Source organism: Camponotus floridanus, unplaced genomic scaffold, assembly GCF_003227725.1.
Source record: "Camponotus floridanus strain SB8 unplaced genomic scaffold, Cflo_v7.5 scaffold70, whole genome shotgun sequence".
In the NCBI taxonomy this organism is placed as follows: Eukaryota; Metazoa; Arthropoda; class Insecta; order Hymenoptera; family Formicidae; genus Camponotus; species Camponotus floridanus.
The window spans coordinates 281,679-298,478 of record NW_020229839.1 but is presented as its reverse complement, the minus strand read 5'-3'; the positions used below and the strand labels follow the sequence as shown (position 1 = coordinate 298,478).

Sequence of the window (16,800 nt, the reverse complement as noted above, 5' to 3'; positions counted from 1 at the left end):
TTCTCATTACATTAGGAGCAACATCGCGTCGTGTCGCAGTATCATTTTCAGCAAGTCCGTTTCCACATGCCCGTGGCTTCCATCGCACGCAAATGGTTGCGTGCAATTATACGAAGAATATTTTTCGTCCCAACGAGCCTCTCCACGCGCGGCGTTTTCGGGCTAAAAACGCACCGTGCACGAGATCAGAACCAGTACAACCAACATTTTCCACGAGTACTCGCATTAAAAAATAACGCATACGTTTCAGAGGAAAGCTACCCTCGAGCCGGTTTATTGATGCGAATTATTCTGAAATGTAGTGGAATTTCATTTATTAAAACCGTCAAGACATAAGCGGGATACCGAGAATGAATGGTAGATAATTTTGCGTTTTGAATCGGTACGTATATTTATATTTCAAAAAGTGCCATAGAAATATAAATTCCACTTTAAATTAATAAATATGTATATATACGTAGCGAAATATTTATAAAGTTAAATAAAGCTCGATAACATTGTATTAATAATTCGAAAATACAAATTTATAAAATTAATAATAAATTTAGTAAATTTAATTAAAATATATAATTAAATGTACGATAAATCAATGTACGATATGTTAAATAAAGTTAAAAATGTACAGTTAAAATAAAAATTGATGCAATTACATATTACACAAATATGCAGAAAATGCTTGATATAAAGGTAATCAGCTTTCTGTTCATATATTCCATTCATAACTGCCTTAATAAGACCGATATTTAACAGTAACTGTGATTTGTAGAGAAAGCAAAGTCTACACTCATTTTCCGGCTTTATCAAATATTCTCAAGAAAACGATCGAATCGGCCAGATTCCTTCGATGAAGAACACTTGACATATCGGTGGGTGAAGTGCAATTAGAAGGCGAAATTGGTCGCGTGTGAGAGAGCGAGGGGTTAAAAAACCGCTCAAAAGCAATTTGACGAGGCGCGGTGGATGCGTCGGGCCGCTTTGAAGCCATAAATTCGCGAGGGGGCGCGCGATTGCGGGTGCGCGACGGGGGTTGTTCGGCGTCCAATCGGACGTTGCGCTCTGGCTGCTCGTTCATGCATTTCAACGCTTGCAAATCATTCATTCCGACTCATTGTCGGCAAGTCGGCCGCGCTACGAGCGCGTTGTCATGCCACGCAAAATGCATACTCTCGCTCTCTCCCTCTCTCTTCCTCTTTCTCTCTCCCGCGCCATGGAATTCCTCGGAATGGGATGCGAAGGGAAAGAGCAATGCCCTTGAATATTTATCGTTCCCGCGAGATCAAATTCTGCGCCAACGAACGCGCTATCGGCGAGCCGCACGAATTGACGCGAAAACGCGGTCATTATCGCGCAACCAAGCTGCGAATCCGAAAACCGGGATCGTTATCAACAACTGTTTTGAAAAAATTATGCTATTGTTGAGAGAAAACGAGAGAGAAAGCAGGAGAAAGGCAAACAGAGGAACATCTATCGACAAAATCACGCGTTTGCTCCGATATTCGCGATTGTTTGTTTAACTATTTAGCACATGAATATAGATTCTATGAACATAGATTCCCACTAATTTAATTATATATTTGTTTGCGTTTACATTAATTATTAATGAAATAATACATGTTTGAAGGCTTCTGAATGCACAATAAGCTAGTTCACGCGTAAATAATTATGATTTACATATAAATGTTAAATAAGGATGTTTTTATACGTGACATACGATACAGACAGGTAATAAAGTGTAGTTTGCTATTTTCATTATTTCCCTATTGGAAATTCACTGAATTTTAAATGTCTGAGTCATTTCTGAATGTTTTTGAATTTTACAACCTCATTAGAAATCGATTCATTTCGTTGCGAATAAAATAGAATTTCTAATAATCTTTGTTATTCGAAAGTGCAATCAAAGATCGATTACGTAACGTTCATTTCCTTTACGAATGGAAAAATTCCTCACAATTTTGCGCAGAAATACACTCGGATTATTTTTTTATTTCCTTTTCGTTCCTGTATCTTAATTGTATATGATTTGCACTTTGAATTCATTAATATCATCTTTTTCTCTTTCAATCTGAATTTTTCTTAGATTTTCTTAGATCCAATTTTTGAATAAATTATGTTTAAAATCACCATTGTGTAACTTTTATTTTCAGCGAAAAATCATAAGATTTATTTGCGTGAGATTATCACGGGATTTATTGAATGAATACGTCAAACAAATGCTCTGGCATTGCGAAATGCTGCACGCTGGAGCAGTATCGGCTATGAAATCCCAATCGTACCAGATCGCGAAGAAGAGAAGGGAAGGTTAACAGGCCACGACAAGAAGAGGGGCGGACAGAGACGAAAAGAGTGGTGTAAGGGGGAGAAGAGAGAGGTTACAAGCGAGACTGCGAGTTCGTTCGAGCATCCAAAAAAGGGGAACGCAAGAACGCCCGTGGATTTACGTTGATGTATCGCCCGAGGTGAGCGAGAAAGAGAAAGGACCGACCGATGGAAGGGAAGCAGGGTGGGGCGCGGGTAGGGGTAGAGGGGAAAAATATTTGTAGGTTATGCCGGCGGGTCAACGCCACCCGCCTGTTCCTCACGTGAACGCAGCCTGTCATGGGACTAAAATTAAAACGAGGCACACCCCGATAGGCAGCATGCGCGCGTCTAGAAATGCTTGATACTTTGTATCGATACTATCAGATATTATCCAAGTGTCATTGAATAAACTTTCTGGCAACGAAACTTAGTTACGTTAAGTAATATCTGGAATATAATATTGAATAAGAGATATATTAAAACATGCAGAAATATATTTAATTTGGACAACTATAATTTTGTAATAATCTCTTGTACACTTTTATACCTATCAATTATTATTTTACATTGAAATGCTTTGAATCATTGAATAAGAGAAACTTTCTTCTTGAATCATATGCATCAACATTACAAGATATCGTATACTTTTACGTAGTAAAGTTTCAATATTAAGTTTAACTCGGCCTCCCTTCTGATATCGATCATAAAATTCTAAACTTTTTAAATTGAAAAATAATGCTGAGTTATATTGCAAAAAAAACAAACTAAGATAAAATACATATATGAGAGATATTTCAAAACTTACAAATCTTTTCAATTCTACTATACAATACGTTGCTTACGAAACAATAAATTTATAACAACAAATTACAACAAATATATGAAAATTTTTCATTTATGTATAAATCTGAGAAATTTAAAGAGACGTTTTAAGAGAAATGGTAAACTTAGATTTACCATTACGGTGCAAGGCTGAACAGAATACGTTGCCAAGTTTATGATTAAGATGCCGCAAAGGTGATGCTCTGTGCACTTAGAGTTGCTACGCTTTCAAGCGCGACAACTCAACATTATGTGCTCAAATTACGTCACCCTTCTCCTTGAATCTCTTTTCCAGCAAAGGATTAATGCGTACTGTAAAACAATCGGCAATCGATTGTATTTCCTCACTTCGAATAGCTCTTCGTAACCAAAATTCGATTACAACGGCTACTTATCAGTTCTCGTAATTTAATTAACGAAATTGAATTTCCGTCAAGACAAATTCCATTTGTAATTAACTGAGACACAAAATTGTCTAATCAAATTTTCACCCCTTCAGCTTAATTCTTCTCGACATCTTTTAATTTTGAGTTTTAATCAAATGTTCAATTAAATGTTCGCAATTTTGATTAAAGCAAAACAAGAATCATTGCAAATAAATGCATTTATACTGACGATATACTACTGCATTTTACAATATATTTCGCTTTTATACGCGTATCTTTCCATCTATCTTTCGAGATTGATCAATTGCTCCAACGCTTCTCTAGAACGAGAGTTGCTGGCAAAGGTGGAGAAGGCTGAATGCGTCCTTTCCGAATTATCGATCGCATAACCGTCGATAAGTTCACTGTGTCGACCGCCGACGGATTGGCACGATTATATTACTCCAAAACGTCATTTTAGAAGCTTACAAGTTTATCATATAAAGCAATTTACTGCTGATAATTCGTAATATTTTAGAAAACTTTCTAGTCGAACGTTAATCTTTCCAAATACAATTATATTTAATTAAATTTTATAAAAGCATAATCATTAGTGTATCAATTAATATATACGTGGAAAAATTTATCTCAAGGATTATTTAAGAAAAAAATATTTTTTCAATATAAAGAGATATATAAATAGATAAAACTAAAGAGTAAATAGTGATACTTTTTCTCTATCATTTTCATTTTCATTATTTTTCTGGGTTTTAAAATATCTACAAGTTCGGTGATGAAATTATTTATTTATACCATAATTTAGTCGGATTGTTTCAAGTTTTTTAATCTAAATTAAACCTTATATGCATCCATATTAAAACAACGTTAAAAGGATTGTGCAAGATAATACCTGAAATTAATTTAAAAAGATACTGTTCTATGCGCAAAATACTTAAGGTTTTAAAGTTAAGTCCTAAAGTGATCTTTCTAGAAATGCAAATCTATACATATTACATTTTATCTAGAATAAATATATATGCGCACACAAGATTATAGTAACGAGAATTTTTCATAATTCTATTTTTAGGAATTTTTAGTATTTTACATTTGGACATCCTTCTATTAATAAAATTATTTGTCTTTATAGTATGAATTATACTCGCAAAATATGCGTAGTATATTCTCTTTAATTTAAATTTTTAATTCCGTAAAACCTTTATAAAAAAATTCACCTTTTATACAATTTAGAAAGATTGTGTAAGAGAAATTTTCAGTAAAAAGATGACACGTAATATCATACATGAATTGCGAGCAAAGATAAATAATGGAAGAAAAATAGTATTGTTATATAACTTTAAGATACCGAGATAATTTATCTTATTTTTATAGTCACGAGAAACACGAATCGCGACAAGCAAATAGGAAAGTGAGATATTTTTGCCGTTTGCAAAATACGAGTTTCAATTATTAGTCAAAAACCGGAAAATTATACAAAGATCTCGAAATCTGCGGGCATTCTGCCTGAGACAGTTTCGCATACATTACGTCATAGACCATATAAAACAGACGGCTTCTGCGGCTTCAATCTCATACATATCTATATAGCCGTCAACGATGATGTCACGAGATAATTCTTCACGATGATGCGACAGAAAAAAATGCATAAAAACACTCACTAATTCGTTGTGTAGTTCTGGGCACAACCTGCATAAATTTTGACCCATACGCGACATTATGAAATTGCATTCTGCGACCTTCGATTGAATTTCGAAAGAGCAAGCTATAAATGCGAATGTGTCGGATTGTTACACGGAATTTACTGTACTTTCCGGCTGACGTAAACTTCCGGTGGAGCTACATAACATGAATTGATAGCACTCGAATGAGAAATGAGAAATTAAAGTCACATATACATATGAATGAATATAAAAAGAATGCGCAATAAATTAATGCTCGCAATGTATTCGTTTAAACAAGATAATGACTAGTAAGATTATTCATTTCCTTTATTAAAATCGTGTACAATATCATCTTTTTAAAAATAATGCTGTCGTTTTTATTTTCCTCGAACATATTATTTCATGGTGTTTTGTCATGTGTGTTTAAAAAAATTATAAATATCAATTATAAATGGTAAAAAATAATAACAAAAAATTAATTACTCTTAAAAAAAAACACTTTGACCGTTCAGGTTTTAAATAAACAAAAATTAACAGAAAATGGAAAATCTTTTGTTTCTAGACTTCTATAATTAATTCAAATTTTAATAGATAAAACTTTATATTTTTCATAAAATGATTATTATATTAAAAATTATATATATAAAGTATAAATAAATATAGTATATAATATATTAATACAATATATAATAATTTAAACAGTATATGTTTAAATAATTTTATTAAAAATAATATATATAACACAAATGTATGTATTTAGATGTATATTGTAAAATCGAAAATAGGAAACACCTGTCAATCAAGCTAACGATTATGTCACACCATTATGGTCGTTTGTCACAACTGTTATACCTGCGGCGAAATATCCTAGTAAGGTCACCCAAGTCTCATTGTGAAAAACGTATCGATTACACGGGTATCGTTGTAAAGACCTTCGGGCATCTGACCTTCGGTAGGTAGGTGCGAACTTCCTACGGGTACTGTAAACACGTGGAAACCGCCGACTAAACGCCGGCGCTAGAAAAAGGGTCCCACCGCGCGCGGCAGGCACGAAGAGGAAGAAAAGCCTTCAATAGGATGAAAGACGGCGAGGTCGGAATGTCAGTGGGACACGCCCATCGGAAGGTACTGTAATTTGATGCGTTTGTGCGACGCGGATGCGCGTCGGAAGCAGAACGGCGAATTTACGCGCGGTTATCTCTTTCTTCTCCTTCTTCTCCTTCTCCTCTTTCGCCTCGCCCTCTTCCCCCTAGCGTGAAAATTATCCACTCGTGTTACATCACGTAAAAAAAAAAAAAAAAAAAAAAAAAAAAAATACGATGCAGCGCGTCGATTGCACGAGAGAAATGCTATCCGATCGGAGACACGATACGCGATGTAAACGCGCGCGCACACGTGGTGTAAATATCGCGCGCGACTGATCAAATCCCGGGGCTGTAAAAACGAATCCCTGAATCCCGGGATTTCGAATGAGCAAGAAGAGCACCTGAATATATTCGCGTCCCTTGTAATTTTGACTTTTGCCCGCGCCTGGTCGGACGAAATATACACGTTTCACGGCAACTCGCGTGTGAAGCCCGGATTAAGATCAAGTGAACGAGCAGGTACGATCACAAATAAGACTCAACGAATATCAACGAATGAAGATGAAAAAAGCGTTAATTATATTAAATTGTTTCGTTTTTAACCTTATAAAAATTTGTACACACAAATTTTATTAACCTTTTAAATAATGTTTTTCTATTGATATTTTCTATATTGATTTATTCGTTTATTTGACCTGCATACAAAAATGTTTAAGTTTGAAATTTGCTTTATAAATCCGCATTCTCAATTCTCAAAATCCATTTAAGTTAATTGGCGAAATTGGTGGGCAATTAAACATAAATGAGAAAATAAATGAAATACTATGTATTTATTGATAATTCTCGCAAATTAATATCATGTAATATTGTAATCGTTATAATCGCAATAATGACTCACTATCGATTAGCACGTATTGTCAATTGTCGTAATGATTCATCGAAAATATGATTAATTTAGAGAAGTAATTTAATAAAGAGAAATAAAAACTTGCGCAACAATTTTATATATATATATATATATATATATATATATATACATATACATATATACATATACATATACATATATGTATATGTATATGTATATATAGGTGTATATATACATATACATTAGAGCAAAATGCATATCTTGCAGTTAAAACAATAAAAAAACATTTGTAAACCAAATATTCTAAAAAAATGATTTTAAAATTATCGCAATTTACGAATAAGTTTTATCTGATAAAAAAGATCCAATTAAAAGACATTTGTTTTAATTCTACTTAACTTATATATGTTTCTATCTTGTTCCTTCTTTCTCATTTCAAAACGCGAACGCATATACAGTTGAAAAAAATTAAAAATTAATTTAAAAAATTTTAAAAATGAGACAAAAATTTTTAAATAAAAAAAAATGAAATATGAAAAAGAGTTAACGCGGAAAAGTGTAATTAATGAACAACCTGTCAAGAACAAAGATTATGGAAGCCTTCAAAGCGCTTTGAAGAGCAACTGTTGCGATAACGAAATCATACATACTTTGAACGTCGTTTCCAACTGCAACTTAAAACACACTGTCGAGCCTTTTAACAATTTCGACCAAGTTTCAATCACTACTCCAGTCTTCCAGACACGATGCGTCTCACGCAGCCTTAACAAACTCGCAAGCGTGCGATATCTTTTTTCAACACAAGCCGGGGAGCACGTGCAGGCACCTTCGGTCGATGCAAATTCGCGGAATCGCCTGCAAGACACGACATTCGCGGAATCCGACGCGAGGGTTTTAGGTTACGTACGGCGTTTCGGCGCGATCGCCAGCGGACAAATGAAGCGCGACGATGGTATCGCGACGAGAACGAGCGAGCGAGCGAGCGAGCGGACGAGAGGGAACGACACGTGAGGAGAACGTGAATTTCGAAACGCGGTTATCGCGGCGATAATTCACCGACGAGCGCGATAACGATAATCGTTGGCGAGCTGACGACGAAAACTCGAGCAGCCGCGCTCCCATTTGTCCACCAATCTGAGGCTCGTGAGCGACTAACTTCAGACGGGACGCGCGCCTGTCCCCGATGTCCCCTCGACACTCTCTTTAACAGGATATACATATATCTCGATTTCACGCGCTTGAAATTACAGACTGCAAGCGCGATACTTTCTATATCGCGTAATTTCAGACGCGCTAGACCTTTTTGTTTTCAAATCACGTTCCTTTCCTTGGTGCCTTTTTACTCTCTACGCCATTTATATATTAATTTAAGATTTATATATTCGAGATTCTCGGTCTCTTTCTCGGTATAAATGTTTGATGCAAATCATTCGATCGAAATTAAATGTAAACGGTCACAAAATCGACAACCAATCGATATCGTGCAAAAGCGAGAAGTGACACTCGCGAAATAATTCAAATATTATTTTTTGAGGTCGAAATAAATTATAAGCGCACGCGCGTGTGTGTGTGTGTGTGTGTGTGTGTGTGTATTTTCATGCGTGCACATTTTGCTTATACAGTGTGTTCCAGAGATATACGCAATTAAATATTATTTCTTCTCTTTTTCATACATTATTTTCTATTTGCTCTCAATTAATCATTCTTCAACATTAATATATTTTCTGCGTATATTGGTGGTTTAACATTTAACATTTAACTGTGACTCGATATGAAAAGTGTCAAACTGTCGACATAAAAATCATTCAATCAAATTTATAAATATCATTGTATTCTTTTAATAGTATTTGCGATGCAAATCACAATTGGATACCACGTTTAACTTTTATAGTTATATATACTTGATTAAAAATACGTATTTGATACGAATATAAAGATCAATTGCGATGTATTTTCGACTTGCAATTTCACATTTGACTTTTAAATTTCAATTCGAAACCTAACTTCGCAAATAAATTTATATGAAAATTGGAGTAAAGTAAAATCGGAGTAAAATTAAAACGGACTCTCGGACGGATTTAGATCGCTTTAATTGTGAAAGTGTTATATTAGATAATCCTGACAGGAACATATATAAAGTAAGAAGAGTTATTCGGAATTAATTAACGTTTCGTTCTAACGATTCTTTATTCGGTTAATCCCTTTTAACGAATATGAATAAAAAAGCGATAACTAGTTGTCGCAACATCATACTTTCGCGGATAGAAATTAAAATTTCTTCTTCGACACACTTCTCCGAACATCTATCGACAGTAAAGATATATCCATTCGGTAAGTAACTTGCATCTTAAGACTCGTATTCTCATTAGTTGCACTCGCGATTCGACGTGACATTAATATTTACCGTGCCAGAAACGTGCTTCCGCAAAATTCGCAAGATATCGACTACGAGATTATCGCGTACCCAATCTAATTTAATTCAGCCCTTCAATTCTTCGCTAAACTTCCCGATGGATCGCGAATAAGAAAGAGTTTCGGACGAGACAGTCGCGACGTAGAAATGCGTCTCGAACCGCGTGACGTCATCTCGCGCGCGCGACGCATATTCGTGCGTGTATTCGTAAAATATACACACACGTTACTATTCGCATAAAAACGAACGATACCATATACGCGGCACCCACGCGGAAGATGTCATCTATCGCGAGATCTTACTCATCCCGCGAATCGCCTTTTTATTCTCTCGTATTTACGACCGAACGCGTCACACCCACAGCATCCGTCACGCGCGCACACACGCACACATACGCACACGCATCGAGAAACATAGACAGGTGCCTATTACGTAGGTAAACCACAAATGGGAAACTCTTTCGTATTTACCTTGCTCTGGAACACGCAGTAGGTTCGGTGGGCACGATGTTGCCGCGATGTTGTCGATCACCTTGACACGGGAATCGTTCTCGATAACTCTTTCTCTCTTCGGGATCTTTCGTCACCAATGAACAAAAAAAAAACACCAAATAAAAACTTCTCCTGCCGGCCACTTGTATCCCGCGAGTATGTATCGAACACCACTGTTCCGAAAACTGCGTGTCTCTGGGGACTCGTATATCTTTATCGCACACTTTACTGCAAAATCCCGCTTGTACTTTTCACGAACACGACGCGTGCACGGACGACGGTATGTTACGGTATCCGTGCGAGTTGTATCACGAATGAAAAAAACGACCGTTCTCGCTCTCTCTCTCTCTTTCTCTCTCCCTCTCTCGCGCGTTAGCCGGTTCGCGTTTGCTGAACCGCCGTTGCACCAACGTTCCAACTCATAATCAGCTTTCCCCGATCACACGAGCTCTCTCGGCTTTTTTCTCAATTTTGCGCGCGCTGCAACTTTCTCTCTCTCTCTCTTCTTTCCTGGTCTCCTCTCGCGTTGTTCACTTTCTCGCTCTTCCTTTTCTCGCTACTTTCTCTCTCTCTCTCTCTCTCTGGCGCGCGCGATGCGTTTCCGACGAGCCGGAAATGTCAAACTTCAGCGGGGTTTGAACGTCGGTACGAGCCGCTGACGGCGAGGCACGCGCGACCTGGACGAACGTTGCGGCAACACGGCGACGGCGACGACGACGGCGACGGCGACGGCAACGACAACAGCGTGGGTGACGACGAGGACGACGACGACGACGGCGGCGACGTACTACGTGTCGCGACGATGACGACGGCAATAACAGCGGCAGCGACGGCAGCAGCTGCGGCAGCGGCGGCGGCGGCAGCAGCAACGACGGCGGCAGCGGCGGCGTCGGCGGCGGCGGCGGCGGTGGCGGCTACGGCAATGGCGACGTACGTCGGGGGCGACGGCAAACACGACGACGTCGTTGATATACAACCGGCGCTTGAACGGAAACGGGTGTGTATTACAAATGCAGCTGACGGAAGCCTCGATGCGATTTTTTTTTGAGAGAGGGTGAAGAGGTAAGGCGAGCGATGCTGGTTAGGCGACGGGATTGCGACTGCTTGCTTGCTAGCCGCTAGCGGGGGCCTGGCGCGACAGCGACTGCCCGACGGCAGCGCCCCTCTCTCCCCCCTCTCCGGCTCCAGCGAGCCTCCCCTCCATCGCGCGTCTCGCGACTCTCTCCCCTCGTAGTTCGCGGACCGTCTCGCTCCCGCGCTAGATCGCGCGGCGTCTCGCTCGCGCGCGCACGCGTCTCTGTCTCTCTCTCTCTCTCTCTTATCGTCCCGCCGCATTCCAACGCTCTCCATCGCATCGGAGCATCTCGCTCTCTTCGCTGGATATCCACCCGCTACGGTACGTTCCGTCCCTTTTTCTCTCTATCCAAAGCATTCGCGGTCTCTCGCTCGTGCCTACCGGATAACTCCGCTTCTCTCCTTCCTTGTCCTCCCGCTGCTACGCGCTTCCTCTCTCCTTCCGACCCGAATCTCTCGTCTCGCTCTCGAGGTATCTCTCTCGCTCGCGCCTACATCACGGATATGTCTTTTTTCCTCCCCTGTTCTCTCCCGCTGCTCCGATGTGTCTCCCCTCTTCCTTTCGCTTTTGCCCTCTTTCTCCCGCTCGCGGCCCAGCAACTCGCGCCGTCTCTCTCGCCCGCTCGCGCGGTACCACGTCGCTGCCACCGCCGTCGCCGCCACCGCCACCACCACCATCATCGCCACCACCACCTCCCGACGACGACGAGGCCACCGACCGCCCCTCTCCGCGGCTCGATAAACCGCCTCGACGCGCATGCCCGCGTTTTCCCTTCCTTCCCCTTCCGCATCCTCTCGTTTCCCATATGACCGTAACTCCATCCTCGTCCCGTTCTCGCCGCCTGACGACCCAGCCTGTCCGCTCGCTCGCTCATCTCGCTGGAGAACCGGCAATGGAGTTAGGTTAGGTTAGATTTGGTCGCGCATCGCCTGCTGACTATCACGCTCGCCTCGCCGTTTGCGCGGGCGGAGGGGCTCGGTCGCTCGTCCTCTCTTTCTCTCTCCTTCTCGCCGCCGCGTCGTGGCATCTTTCTCGGGCATCTCTCGCGATCTTCTTCCTTCCGCCACTACCAACACCACGAAGGAGAGAGAACTTGGCGTGTGCGCGCACTGTACGTCGCGGAGTAATCTTGTTTCACCGCGCGCGCGAAAAAGAGCGCAAACAAAAACGAGAGAAAAAGTGAGAGAGAGAGAGAGAGAGAGAGAAAGAGTGATAAAGTCCGAAAGCGAGAACATAGCGAAGAATGCGCGCGTGAAGAAGGGAAATTCTTTATACCGATGCCGAGATGGTTTAAGCGCGCAGCGGGAAAAAAGATTCTCGTAGACAGATTTTATATTCGCGCGTGGAGAGATGTCGCGAGGTCTGAGTGCGTTCGAAATCGAATTCGATTCGATTCCGATGCTCCGCTCGATGAACGAACGCGACACTCGACCGAATTCCGGCGAGTCGCTTTATTGACTCCGAAATTCGATCGGATAATTCGCGCGCTCTCGGATTTCCTGCAACTGTCCTCCCCGCACGAAACCGTGTTGTCGGCGGGGGGAGGAGGGGGCATATACGCGAAACGCGCGACGTAACGTCGCGTCGACATTGTTAGATCTCTCTATCCGCTCTGTAATCTCGCTCTGCGGTATTCGCGTGTGGTTTAACGCGGCGCTTCGAAAAACCTTCCGATTCACATCCGATCCTCGCTGGAATATCATCTCCAACGCTTGATTGGTTCAATGAAATCTTCTCTCGCAAACGCGATATATAGAACGACCGAGCGAAACATTAATGTCTTTAGTTTGAAAGTATTTGAGAATACGAAGAAGGGAGCTTCCTCTTTAAATGATGAAAAATCCGCGGACAAGAAGCGGTAAGTTACTCTGACTTGATCTCAATTATTTAATCGATTTAATAAACGAGAAAGCTTATTATCGATCGTATTTTAATGTCGCGATATAAAATATATTTCAGTATGTCGAAAAATTAATCGTCGAACTTAACCTTAGTTCATAAATCTAGATACAGTCGATTGGTTTTCCTTCGTTTTTATTTGATTTAGTTGTTTAAATTCCTTTAAATATACCGCGCGACTCTGTACGATACATAATATTATAAAATAAATGACATCATGAATATGCAACTCATGAAAATTCATAGAACTACTTAAGTGTTAACACGTTGAATGCCGGCAAAGTTGTAAGTTTTCTATGCAAAGACTTGCCTACTATCTAGGTACTACAATTTTGTCTCTATAAAGAATTTCAAATTTGTATTTATGCGCATACAAATACACAACGTTTATGAAGATTATTAGATAATTATTGAATTTTACTTAAACGAATAATTTTGCAAAGAAATCTAATGTTTGAAAATAAATTTTTTCTTTTATTAACTTTTTATTATCTATAATATTTTCGCCATCGTATGTTATATTATAAAATACGAAAGGCACAATGAATCCAATGAATTTTTATTCGTTAAACTTAAGATTTTTAATTCTTGCGATTTAACAAATGTATATATCTGTGTGTGTGTGTGTGTAGGTGGGATCAAAATTGTGTCAACAACAAATATTGAAGGCAAGTGGCACTCAATCAACGAGTCCCAGAGACTACCAGCTATTACGGACCCGATTCTACTGGCTAACTGAAGGTAAGCAAAAGTTTTTTTGAATCACAATATTTTTATAGTATAAATAAAGAAAGAATAAAGCAAATTAAATTGATCAACGAGAAGCAATAAAGCGTCAAAAAACTAAAATATATTTATATAAATTGTCAAACCGACATAAAAATATACATCAAAATATATATCAAGAATATATATAAAAATATATCAAAATTTGCGAAATATTTCTTTTATCTCTGAAATAGTTTCATAAGTAAATTGATGAAAAATAACAGATTGAAAATAGAGGAGAAAAATGTGGAGGTGTTAAATGATAATCCACGCAAATATCCTGCGTGTCCACGATATCCTGTGTCTTGTACAAAGCTGGAAAAAGATCCTTCGAGTCCGATATCGAACCAGATAACTACGGTGTATTATTTGAGTTGGCACCTCTTGCATACACACACAACAACGTCAGTATCTTTCACACGTGCCTTGTTTGCGTGTTCACGATTATCGTCGCGATGTCGCAACAGAGATCGGTCGCACTCTATCCATGGTTCATCTTGATTCGGTGCCAGTCTCGTCCTGTCGATCTAAAGCGCAGTGAAAGCAGACGCTGGCTGCCTGACTCTAATGGATCACCCCGTGCTTCCTTTGCATGTGAACTCTCGCGTATCGGCTTTTACATCTGTCCTTTAACCCGGTGACATGAAATATATTTCGTTCTATTATTCTTTTCGTACAATATATCGTGGACACGGTAACGAAAACGATAATATTAATTTTAATGATAGATCTTGTGACCAATTTAAAATTGATTTTTTTAATTATCATATCTTGGTCAATATATTGTCATATAAATATAACGAAATCTTATGTTTAAGAATGTTTATGATTAAAGAAGTTTGTTTTCTTATTCGATAATTTTTATTTAAAATTTAATTATCAAGATTTAATATCGCAGAGTAGCAATTAATAGTCTAATATATTAGGGCTAATATATTAATTAATACGGCAGAGCATCAGCATGCCTCTTTCTAATCGATAAATGGGAACGTTTGATAATTAAGGAGAGAGAAATTTCGCAAGAAAATGGAAATGAAGCACGTAAATGACTGTCATGCTTCGCGAAATTTCTAATCTCAGCTCGTTGTTACAATCGGAGGAACGTCTATTTGCTTTCGTGTTACATCTGGTGAGTATCTCCGGTGCGAAACTCTTTCTTGAGTGAGTTTCGATATCGCAGCGGAAGCGGAAACGCGCCATTCCTGCGTCGCTGACTCTGATAAGCCCAGCTACGTCTACCTTGAGATAAATACACTTTCCATTTTCAAAACCCATATACCAAGCTATAGGAGCGGAAGTACATGTCTGCACGAAAATTCACCTTCCGTTTTGTCTGCACTTTTTATGTTTGTCGTAATTTAATCGAAACGATTGCAATTTCTTGAACTTCGATAATCTACGCGTACTTGAGTAAATATTCCACATTTAATTCCTGAAGAGAGAGCTTTAAAATTCAATTTTAATTTATTTTGGAATAAATTTTTAGAAAAGATAAAAATTAAAAAATATAAAATTATTCAACAATCTTTTTCGTATTATAATATAATAATATCTCTTTATATTTTATCAATGAAATAAAATTTGATTGAACCAAAACGAAAATAATTATACAAAATTAAATAAAAATTATTTCTTAATATTTATAGATACAGAAAATCTTTTAGAATTAAGACAAACCAGTTAAACATGTGTTTCAACTTGTCCTTTGAATTTGTTTAAATTGATATCGGATAAATTTGAATTTAGATGAAATTAAAAATTATAGATGAAAGTATTGTTCGAAAATTATCATTCGATAATTATAATTCGATGTAACACGTACTATTAAATACATGCGTTTTTTCTATAAATTGGGTGTAAATTAATTGGAATATCACATAATCGATAAACGCGAAATTGTTTGGTTTTCGTCACATGCCGGAAAGCCTCACATCGTAACACTGAAAAATGAATAGCGAATTGGACGATCTATGCAAGGCAAGGCACGTACAAGCGTATAAAAGCGAAAAAGAGAAAATATAGATGGCAAAGAAATAGATCGTGGGAGAGAGAGAGGAGAGAATAGGTCGGGAGACGTGAGATAAGAAAAAGAGAAAAACGGAGGGAAAATGGAAGGGACAAAGGTAGCCGCCTAGGTGTGACACGAAACAACGAGAAACAGGGGGTACGAGGTGATATTTTTCATGAAGCCGAACCGAATAAATTTTTAACAAAAACTGCTGACTCGCCGCGTTACGCTTCTTTCTTTCCGTTTTCTCCTTTATAGCCAGCCGGTTACCATCTTTTTCTCTTTTTCTTTCTTTTACCCTCATTTCCCACGCATTTCGTTTCGAATACATTTGCCAGAGATACAAACGCTTATGGTATTTTGATATTATCGAGATATCTATGCTTTACCACCGATGCCTGATAATATTATCCACATCGATACCTGTTATTCAATATTAGCTGTATGTTGATACAACACTAGGAAGAGAGGCAGTAAATAGCAAGTAGGATATATCGAATCTCTCGTGGGCATAAATACGTTCCCTCGCAGTGTGACTTATAAGCATGATGCGATTTACAAATTCGCGTGAATATTTTACGTTGTACAAAAAAATGTAAGATTTCAATCTAAAATAAATTTGCGATATCAATACTTATTAAAAAATTATTGCTTCAATATTTGTGCTATTGCATGACGCGATCGCGTGTCGTCACGTGTCATGTGATGCTGTAGTTTGTGTTGGAAAGTTAAGCAGGGGCATCGATTTTAAAACGCACGCCCTATTGTAAAGCCACGTGTCAGAATTATACTTGGTGACCCGTTTTCAACCATTTCAAGAAAGTACGATCCTATCTATAAGGATACGTTTAATTTTATTTAATAAAATCGTGTATTTTCGCGATATTAAATTAACTCAGATTTCATAGAGAAATATTTTTAAACATCTCATTGTGTCATGCGAGAATAGAAATGTAATGAAATTAAAGCTTTAATCGATATAAAAATTTGACGTGTGTCTGATAAATATATCTTTACAATCTCTGCAAT

The 16,800-nt window shown here is 38.5% G+C and overlaps 1 protein-coding gene and 1 long non-coding RNA gene across 13 annotated transcripts in view; one reads left to right on the top strand and one right to left on the bottom strand.

The window, feature by feature from the left end:
- The window catches only part of LOC105257276 (probable nuclear hormone receptor HR38), a 359,016-nt gene extending 348,137 nt beyond the window's left edge, over positions 1–10,879 (bottom strand). For 11 of the 12 annotated variants that reach the window (XM_025413833.1, XM_025413839.1, XM_025413842.1 and 8 more), the window contains exon 1: positions 10,001–10,879. The gene's annotated coding sequence lies outside the window, so the exon portion shown is untranslated. Of the gene's footprint in view, positions 1–7,767; positions 8,393–10,000 lie in introns of those variants that run through there. The other variant, XM_025413834.1, reaches the window with a different exon arrangement.
- Positions 10,880–11,278: 399 nt separating this feature from the next.
- The window catches only part of LOC105257279, a 30,477-nt gene continuing 24,955 nt past the window's right edge, over positions 11,279–16,800 (top strand). The window contains exons 1-2 of the long non-coding RNA XR_889653.3: positions 11,279–12,954; positions 13,628–13,736. This is a non-coding gene — a long non-coding RNA (uncharacterized LOC105257279). The remainder of the gene's footprint in view (positions 12,955–13,627; positions 13,737–16,800) is intronic.